Genomic DNA, 10856 nt, shown 5'->3' with positions numbered 1-10856 from the left:
CCTGGAGGCTCTAGAAGATAATCTGCTTCCTTGACTTTTCCAGCTTCTAGAGGCTGCCTCCATTCCTTGGTTCATGGCCCTTACCTCCATCTTCAAAACCAGCAGCATAGCATCTTCAAATCTCTCTCTGACTCCCTCTTCTGTCTTCTTCTTCCACTTCAAAGTACCCTTATGATTTAAAATGAGGCTTACCAGGATAATCCAGAATAATTTCCCTACTTTAAAGTCAGCTGATCAACAACCTTAAATTCATCCACAACCTAAATTCTTCCTTGCCATGCAACAATATACTCACTGGTTCCAAAAATTAGGATGTAGACATTTTTTAGGGGCCATTTTTATCTGCCTATCCTCTACCAGAAATGCCTAGAAATTAAGCCCCATCCTAAAACCCAGATCCCTAAATCATAACTCCTTAGGAAACAGGTCCCTAGGTAATTGAAATTGTTGTGGTGACCGCTCCAGATGTAATTTCCTCAACTCCCCCATCCCCAATAAACTTTACAGATTTTAGTTAGTTCTGGTTTTTGTTTGCTTGTTAGTTGTACAGTCTTCCTTTCTTTGACTGTTATCATTGTCTGACTGAGCCTATAACTTGGAAGGCTGATGCAGACAAAATAAATGTCACCAATAAGAAAACACTTCCTAATGTCTAACTTAAATCACCTTTGTTGAAATGTAACCATAGTTCTTCCTGTCCTTGCTTTGGAAGTAACAGTAAGCAACAAGTCAATATCAACCTAATAAAAACCTTTTAATTTAGAGTCTATCTTTCTAATGCAACACACACACACACACACACACACAGATAATATGTCAACCAACCAGCCAATCAAGGATAAAGGCCAGTCAAGTTACTTTTTGAAGTGATGGAGTGATACAGTCAAGTCCTAAGATAAATAGCCATCCACAAACATGACCTATATGATACCTCCAGCTTTTCTCCCTTAGCCAACATAACCCTACTCAGTCCTTGCCTATTTCCTAAAGTGCTCATAGTTTAGGTTACCCTCTCTTAGTTCTGATTCCTTCCTAAATCTCCTATGTAAGTTCAGCTTGGACCTGGAGCTTTTTCCTTCTCCAACTGGCAACATCTTTTTCACCTTTCAAGACTTCTCACATGATCCCTTTCTCCCCCAAGAACAATTAGCCATGCTCTTCTTTGTGCTCCCACTGGAGGCGCTGGGGGTTCATACCTCCAATATAACACTTAACTTGTGGAACTGAAATTATCTACATTACCAACAGTTTTGAACTCAAGTCTTGTTTCTGGACTATGGATTCCAAGGAAGCAGCTATTGTTGTTACATTTTATTGCTCATTAAATGAGTCCAGGATTTCTTCCTACCTTTCTGGCTATTCCTTCTTCTATTTTCAGGTTAATTCTCCTCTAACTAGAAGAATTCCAACTCAATGCTAGAATCCTTCAATACTTGGTCCTTCATCCTCTTCTCTTCTCAGCGTATATTCCTCTCCTTAGTTGACTGTATCCACTCCCTTAGTTTCAATGACTACTTTTACGCAAATTACTCCCAAGGTGTATCCAGCCCAGAACTCTGCTCTGAGATTAAGCCCATGCATCCATCATCTCCTGAATGCCTTAAAAGCACCTCACACACATGCTCAAAACAGAAGTCAAGAACTTTCTCCCTGGTAATGAGCACTTTTGGTTACCTTCCCAGTACTCATTTCCCCCTCCTTACAGCAGTAATATCCTAATTTCCTTTAAGGACTTCACCACTCCCACTGTTGACCCATCTGGTCTCCATGAGGCTGACCGCACCCTCATCCCCAGTTCTAGGGATAGACAGTAATTAACCTGAACCAATCCACATATCCCATCCCTCCCACCACCCTGGGCAGGGTGTCTCTTGGACTGTGGGCATATAATCCAATCAGAGCAACTGAGTCACAGTGATGCCTTAGCTGGGGCTCCTCAAGAGCAAATCCCTCTTCCTGTATGGTGCTATGAGTATGTGGTCATCTTGCTTCTCTAAGTGGCCAAAGGTACTCAAGAGACTGATCTCTGTCACACTGTTTGGCCCCTAGACAAGCCATTCCTAAAGCCAGTTTACCCTTTTTTTTTTAATATGAGTCAACTAATTATTTCTGTTTAAGCAAGTTTGTATTGAGTTTTCTATCACTCGGATCACATAGACTGCTACAGTGAGACTTCTCTGGGAAGCCCCAGGGCAGACATTGTTCTGTTTTTGTGTATTAATATGTAATACCTGTAGACAGCAACTGAATTCCCCCAGAGAATAGTTGAGAAAGAGAGAGAAGTCATCAATGTACATAAGAAAGCTATATTGTGGACTAAGACAAGGATACTATCTAAAACAAATGGGCAGAGGTTATTGACCACAAGAAGAATAAAATTCACTGGTATGTGAAAACAAACTCCCAAAATCACTCTGAGCTCTCCCTTTTAGCCAGCACCATCAATTATGATTATTAAGTGCCTGCTCGGCTGCTGTGCAGTGGAAGAGGCAGGGAGGTTTGGTAGCTAGGCAACAGCCTGGAAACTCAAAAGGTAGGAGTTGTGATTCTGGCTCCTCCATAAAAGTGATAAGTGGCCTTGGGTAAACTTCCCCTGCCTTGTCTTCTTCATCTGAAAAATAGCATCACCAGAAAGTCTGCACCAGCAATGCAGAAAGTCTGCCTTTCTGCACTGAGGGAAGAAAAACAGAGTGAACAGTACACTGCAATCGTAGAAAAGTGAGCTTATGGGGCCTAGGGAGTGAGGAACTCATCACGGGACCAACCTCTCAGCTGAAATCACCACTTTATTACAATCACACTTTATTACATTTGAGCTTGAGTAATCTGTGCCTCAGTTTATCCATCTGGAATGATTCACAGATAACAGTCAGGTCCTGAGTCAAAATACTAATTAAAATATGTGATCTTTATTTTTACAGGATCTAGGGGAAAACTTGGGTGGAAGAATCTCTCCCCACTAAGTACCTTTGGAATTCCTCAAATACCTCTAACCTGTAAGCACCTCAAAAGAAAGGTCACAGCTGCCTGATTCACCACACAAACCCCAGTACCTGGCCCAGTGTCTGGTACACAGTTACTGCTCATTGTGTTTAATGAATGAGTACATTAATTATTTAAATAATATCACCTCTTTAAATGGGGAAAAGACAATATATAACCTCAAGCGAAGCATAACTAGTCTTGAAGGAAAAATGTCCACTGAACAACTTTGGAGGAAGTAACCTTGATCTATACTCTAGGGTAAAGTTAAGTCCATGCCAGGTCATGAATAGCCATGAAACAAGATTACACTTTGACTAATTCTCTTTTATTTATTTTTACTATTATTTAGGGTAGACCCAAAAAATACAGTTACAGCTCAACAGCATTCCTCCTTCCAAATATAACTGTCATTCCTGTAGAGCAAGTTTCAGAAATGTTTATATATTATCAAAATTAAGTTTCAAACTGAGCTACAGCATCTGAAAAAAGGGGATAATAATATTTCACAGAAACTAATTGGAAACTTGTTTTGAAATAAAGTAGTTATTATTTCCATCATGGAGAGATGAAAGGACAGAGATTTCCTTTTATCTCACCAGCCTAGTATCTTACATTATTTATTCACACTAAAATTAAAACCTGGCCAAATCCTACTGAGGCACTGCATATCAGTTAGAGATTATTCTTCTGGAAATGAACTTTTGTTTGCAAATTTCATTATGCAGTTACAAATGACTATTATTAAAATGTAACATATAAAACTAAACTGTGTATTTTTCCTGGCCATGCACAAGGTTCAATTTCCTATGCAGTATTTTATCCTTTTCTTCTGGACTTAGTGGCATGCTGTCCCTCTGCCCATTGCCTCCGCATCCAGAGACTCTCACAACACCCACTCCACTCGCCTGGAGCCCCCATCAGTGCCACTTTTTATTCCTCGATCCCTTGCATCCCAACAAACAGACATCAAAGGACATTCTCCACCTGGAGACCTTGCCAAGGCCCATTTTTATTTTTTCTGCAGACTCAAACCTCAGGCAAAGTGACTACCTACAAAAAGTACCTGGAGCATGATGTTGACCCACTTGCAGCTTTCTGAGTGCCTAACTGTGAAGCTCTTCCTCACCCATCCCCCAAGCCTTGCCCCTTCCTACTCATTTTGCCTGGAATGCTCTTCATTGATCACGGAATTCTGACTTGTCTTTTGGTCTCAGCTTAGAAGGAACTTTCTCCAGAAAGATTTTCCTGACCTACCTCCCAGCTACTGGATCAGGTACAGCCTCTGTGTTGCCATGGCACCCTGTACCACGTGGCACTTGCAACTTCTTAATTGACTCTACCTCTCACCAGATTGTAAGCTCCAAGATAGCAACAGTTAGGTCATGTTGCCTCACCATTTTTTTACCAGTTTCCGGCACGGTGATGGGCATATAGCAACTTATCAATAAATAGTGTGTGAATTTTGGATTTAGATTCAACTCTAGTATCTGGCCTCTAGGAAAACCAATCTCTCATTTGAATTCCAAAGAATTCTCACTATCTTTGGGCTTTCCTGGAATTAACTTTGTGGTTCACTGGAGTTCTCCTTGGTTCTCCACCCTGAGAACTCTAATTTTTCCTCTGCTAATTTCCTTCCATTTCTGGAAGGTCCTGTATAGCACTTCTAGGGTTTGCTCTTCTGGTCAGTCTGTTTGAATTGTGCTCATCAACTAGTTTTCAAAACTGGCCCTACTTCTTGGGTTCTTCACATCCATCCCATTTCCTGTACATCCAGGCCATCTTTTGCCTTATTTCCACTCTCTAGTCTACTCTTTAACTCTCTCTAACTCAATAAGGATGAAGCTTGGTATGAACTTGTTAAGAGAGATTAAAAATGCATCTAGGCACTGCATGGATCTTTGTACAGACAACAATTTTAAGAAACTTCCAATCTTAGTTGTTGTGCATCTACATGAGCTCTGCCCTTCATGCTGCTCAAACTTTACCTTTTCCCCGGGACACTGACACCCCACTACCTCCTATTCTAAAAAAATAGCCTCCCACCCCAGCTCTGAAAGTCATTTTCCAATCAGCTCAATATAGCTTTTCCCTCTGCCTAGGTGCTGCCAATAGCTCCTTTTTCATCACAGGTTTCTAGGTTTACTTGTCTGTCTGTTTGACCCTGATGAAAGGTAGAAATAAGGGCAGGTTTTCCCAAGGAAAAGTCAATCAGGTTATTTTTGCACAAGCTGCTTAAAGACAGTCTTGGTTCATATCTTGGTTACATTTGAAGAAAGGAGATAATGAATATTGCTTATCTTCAGTCTTATTGTTTCCATCATTGGAGGTAAGAGAGGATCAATAAATTATATCAAGTTCTCAAGTTAAGAATATATTGAGACTTTCTGTTTGAGTAAAAAAAAAAAAGAATATATTGAAACAAGACAAGGAAGACAGACAAATAGAGATCAAAACATCAGCTTTATTACTGTTACTGATAAAACTGATTTGAGAATTTGGCTTGATGTTTGGGCACAAATGGACTTGCTAACACTACTTCTCCACTAGGCAGATTTACCCACCAATCACAGGCATCACTACACTACTGTAGAACCCTCCCCACCCAGGCAGGAGCTGCTTCTGTAAGTTTCTAACATGTGTCAGTACCCTGTAGAATGGAGACCTCCAAGAAAGAAAGGTCTGAGTTAAGTAAGTTTAGTTCTTTCTCCTATCAGAAAATGCTAGGAATGTTATGATTGTTACGACAAAGGAAATCCGTCATGAAAACATAAAGGCAGGGGAATGGAGAGTCCCTTGCCTACAGCAACCACTCAAATCTATCAAAGCTTCCACCAAAGTCCCTAGTATTGTCCCAAGATCTGATAGCTCCGGATTCCCTTGGTGGTTGCAAGTTTACCTTTTCATATTGCTATGAAACAATATTTTAGGATTCCCATGAGGTGTTGTGGATCTGTTTGGCTTCATCTGGGACTAAGATAAGTTTTCCTTTAGCATTCAAACTAAGCCAGAAGGCTTGGAAATGGGTGTACTGGTTACTTGAATTCCCTGATGAGGAAGAAAGTCCTTTTTAAAAAATTTCAAACCAGATTCAAATGACAGTCCTTAAAAAAATTCATCCATTTATTTTGCTGCTGCCATAAGCACACTAAATGTAATTTAATCTTTCTTTGATGATTCATGGTCTTTGAGAGCCTCACATCATTATTATTCCTATGAATTCTCACTGTTTGGTACTGGATACACAGAAACACAGGATACAAAAATTGGATTGAATGGGCAAACTGTGGCTGACCAGGAAGCTCTCGGATGAGGTCAGACTCTTTAAATATATTTGAAAGATCACAAGAATGCATTAGAAATGATTATGGTGGTGCTGGTTGTGATAAGCACTTACTATGTACCAAACACTATTCTAAGCACTTTATGTGTATTAAATCATTGACTCTGAAGTCCTAGGAGGTAAGCATTATTACCTCCATTTTACAGGTGAGGTAAATCAGGTTCGGAGAGGTTAACTAACCTGCCCATGGTCTCACTGCTACAGGAAGTGGAACAGCCAGGATCTGCCTTTGGACTGTGTGGTTCCAGAGCCTTCGCTCATAACTAAATGCTAAAACAAGAGAAAATGTGCATAGGAGTGTTGAACTGAAAGAACATGATAGGAGAGTTAATCCCTCAATGCATTGTAGTGATATGCTTATATGAAATATGCTTAAGCCTTTCATCCACAAACTCAGAAACACACACACACACCCCTTATCAGCTACAATCAAAGTAAAAAGGATGAACCTAAAAAACACACTCACTGCTTGGGGCACATGATACAACATTAACAAACAACAAAGAGAAAGTCATATATCTCAACTTCTGTTGTATTTCCATCTTCTTTATCAAGGAGAATGATCTTTAAACTCAGGAGGGTTGAATAAATGTAGTTTAGAAGGAATTGAAGTATGAGATAAGTAAGGTGATAGCAAGAGACCATCTTGCTGTTTTAAATGAGTTCAAGCCTCCAGGCCTAAACAAATTACATCCCAGAGTATGGAGAGACTTTGCAGATATAATCTAAGCGTCACTGTCAGTAATCTTTAAGGGATCATAGAGACTAGAAAAGGTACCAGGGCAAGGGAGCTAGAAAAACAGTATTCCAATTTTTCAACATGAGAAGAACGGTGTATTCCGTGATGTACAGATCCACAAGCTTGACTTCGAAACTCGGTAATACTCTAAAATGATTATATAGACAATTTGTGAGCCTTTAGAAAAGGAGCGGTAATCACTAGGATTCAGGATGAATTCACGGGGGAAAAGTAATAAAGATCCTGCATTCCTCTTCTTTATAGGTTTAAGGGCTGGTGAAAGTGGGGATGCCATCTACACCATGAGAGATGTGAGAGCTACCTGGCTGAGGCTCCTATAACTCTTTGGGTTACCAGGGTTGACTCAGATGATCTGGCTGGCTGATGGGGTCCCCTTTGCTTTACATTCCATGAAGTCATACATCTTCTCAGAGAGAAACACCAGAGAGAGAAAAACCTTCATATGAACAAGGGAATATAAATCCTGTGCCTTCCCAAAACCCCCAAACAAGCTCAGATCCATCTGTGGTTTATATCAGTTAGGGCAAGCATATTTACAAAGTCTCTTAACACTCTTGGCATCTGATAGGTAAGTAAGACATTGTTTTTAAGAAAATAAATGTCTGGTTGACCATTCATACCAAAAATGCTTGAATTTATAAATCAGTGTCCTCTGACTAGCGCCTTTCCCTTCAGAGAGTTGCATAGCTCTCATCCACCCTCCAACAGGACTCTCCCCAGTGTCTCCTCCTTAGAGAGGTCTTCTCTAATCATCTAAGATAGCATTTGCCGCCTATCATACTGAGTACCTTGTTTTATTTGTCTACATAGTTCTTGCAATTAGCTAATGTCACATTATGCATTCTAGCTCTTACTACCATCTGACATTGTATTATATACACTATGAGATGTGCGTGTGTCTGTATGTATGTATGTATATATTTATGTATGTATGTCTCCACCTTTTGCAGAGCCAACAAATTCTATGTAAATGATGTCCCTACGTTATAATGGTAGCCCTGCCCTTCTGAATGTCAACTCCATGAGGGCTGGGATTCTGCTATCTTTTTTTTTTTTTACCACTATACCCCTAATCACTAGAATAGTACTGAAGTATAGCTGTGCTCAATAAATATTTATTTCTCAATAATATTTGTCTAATTAATGGATGTCAACTTAGAGAATGGTCTCTAGAGGCTCTATGGCTCTGTTCTTAGCCCTAGACAACATATTAAATTTGACTCAGATAAGGAGAAAGAAAATAAGAGAATTGATTCTGAGTCCATGTCACAAAAACATTTATTATTATTATTATTATTACCAAAACCATCACCTACTCAGCAACAGGTACTTATATTATTGTGAATGCTCACAACAAACCTAAAAGGTAGAAATTGTTATCACCTTCATTTTGATATGAGGAAACTGGGCTTGGGGAGTTTCAGTAACATGCCAACATTAGACAGCAGGTACAGGAAGCTGGGATTAAAAACCAAGATTGTCTCACTGCAAAGTGCATGCTTTTTTTACAATACTATGATAACACTTACAAAAACATGGAAAAACTTACTTAAATGTGCAGCTGACAGGAAAGCCAGTACATTAGATGAAGAATCAAGATTTTACAAGAGTTTGACAGATTTGAATGGCAGGTCAGAATTCCAAAAACATATATATTAGGTATAAAGGTAAAGACCCATATGCCAATTTTAAGAGTCAAATGCAGGTACATGGTGCGGGAAGGAAGAGATGGGGGAAATACTCATTTATTTGAAACAGACCAAGAGGCATCAATCGACCACAAGCTTAATATAAAACAACATTAAGATGTGGCTGTCAGATGAACTAAAATGATATTAAACTGTATTATTTAAGACTTTTTAAAGGGAGGGGGGATGCAGTTCTATTCTACAGAAACTAGACTAGGAAAACCACAGCCAAAGTAGAGTGTTAAGGCCACTAGAATGGTGAAAATATTGTTATGAACATAAGGCTTGGTGAAGTTTGGCCTGGGAGAGAAAAGCATCACCGGGATAAAATAACCATCTGCCTATCTGAAAAGGACCATCACGACAAATAAAAGGACATTCTCTGTTGATCCAGAGGAAACAGGTTTGACTAAAGATACAAAGCTTACTAATAATCAGATGCCTTCTCCCCAGTCTATCAGGCAAGGTATTCAAGCAGAGGCTACACGACAACCTGGCCCATATACTTTAGTATCTCCCCAACGAGGTATGAAATTTAGTTGATTTTGTGTATTTTTGTTCAATCACCTCCTTCTACATACAGTGACATTATTTTCTGAACCCCAAACCAAGAACTGTGGTTCTAAACAGACTTTTGTGCTGCTTCTGGGTTTGAAAGACAGTCCAGCAGATATAGTGCTGTTAGCTACCAGAATTCTGAGTTTCTGGGAGATGTCAATGATTGAAATAATGGGGAAAATATTTGAAATTAGGACTTTCCTGGAAAAGGGAATTTGTAAAATCACTCTAGGGCAGGCATTTTTCTCTCCTTGAGTACTCATCTTTTACCCAAATAGGCAGAAACTCTTGGTTAGCGTTCACTCGTTTCTTTCCTAGTACAGCAAGTTTTCTTGAACTATGGCCCCTTCTTCCAAAAGCTGAGAACAAAAATATAACTACTTCAATTCATTCATATTTAGAAAATCAAGCAGCCCTCAGAAAAGCTTTTTGGAGCATAGTAAAACTCCAAGGCCCTTCTACAGAAGCTATGCCAACACTTCCCTCAGGATATCACTTCCACCTTTGTGGGAGTACTCTAGTCTGTGCAGCTAATCAAGCTCCCAAACTATCCTCGTTCTTCCACCCTCCAGACAAGAGTGCCTCCCAACCAACTCCCCACCTTGGGATTCTTGCTTCAGAGGTGGGTGGGGCAAAAGAACCCCCACCCCCACCCTTGGCCAAATCTGGGCTCTCTCTCCTTCCAGAATTATAGTTCCAGATATCACTCATTGGGCTGGTATCAGCTGTTCCCTACTAGACACAATGTTCTTTTCAATAGACTACTTTGTTTCACACTGACAGTCATTTTTCACCCTGCATGGCAGAATTTCAAAGCCAAGAATCCTGTATTACACAGTAAACAATCAAAATTAGACTCAAAATTGCCTTTTTTTAAAACATCTCTATTGGAGTATAATTGCTTCACCATGTTGTGTTGGTTTCTGCTTTATAACAAAGTGAATCAACTATACGTATACATATACCCCCATATCTCCTCCCTCCCACCCTCCCTAGTCCACCCCTCTAGGTGGTCACAAAGCACCAAGCTGATCTCCCTGTGCTATGCGGCTGCTTCCCACTAGCTCTCTATTTTACGTTTGGTTGTGTATATATCTCCATGCCACTCTCTCACTTTGTCCCAGCTTCCCTTCCCCCTCCCCATATCCTCAAGTCCATTCTCTAGGAGGTCTGTGTCTTTTTTTGGCCTCTCACTGCTGCGGCCCCTCCCTCTGCGGAGCACAGGCTCCGGACGCGCAGGCCCAGCGGCCATGGCCCACGGGCCCAGCCGCTCCGCGGCACGTGGGATCCTCCCAGACCGGGGCACGAACCCGTATCCCCTGCATCGGCAGGCGGACTCCCAACCACTGCGCCACCAGGGAAGCCCCTGGTCTGTGTCTTTATTCCCATCTTGCCCCTAGGTTCTTCATGACCATTTTATTTTTCTTAATTCCATATATATGTGTTAGCATACGGTATTTGTTTTTCTCTTTCTGACTTACTTCACTCTGTATGACAGTCTCTAGGTCCACCCACCTCACTACAT

The sequence above is a fragment of the Physeter macrocephalus genome, chromosome 17 (genome assembly GCF_002837175.3).
Source record: "Physeter macrocephalus isolate SW-GA chromosome 17, ASM283717v5, whole genome shotgun sequence".
Classification (NCBI taxonomy): domain Eukaryota; kingdom Metazoa; phylum Chordata; class Mammalia; order Artiodactyla; family Physeteridae; genus Physeter; species Physeter macrocephalus.
This window is presented reverse-complemented; position numbering follows the sequence as displayed.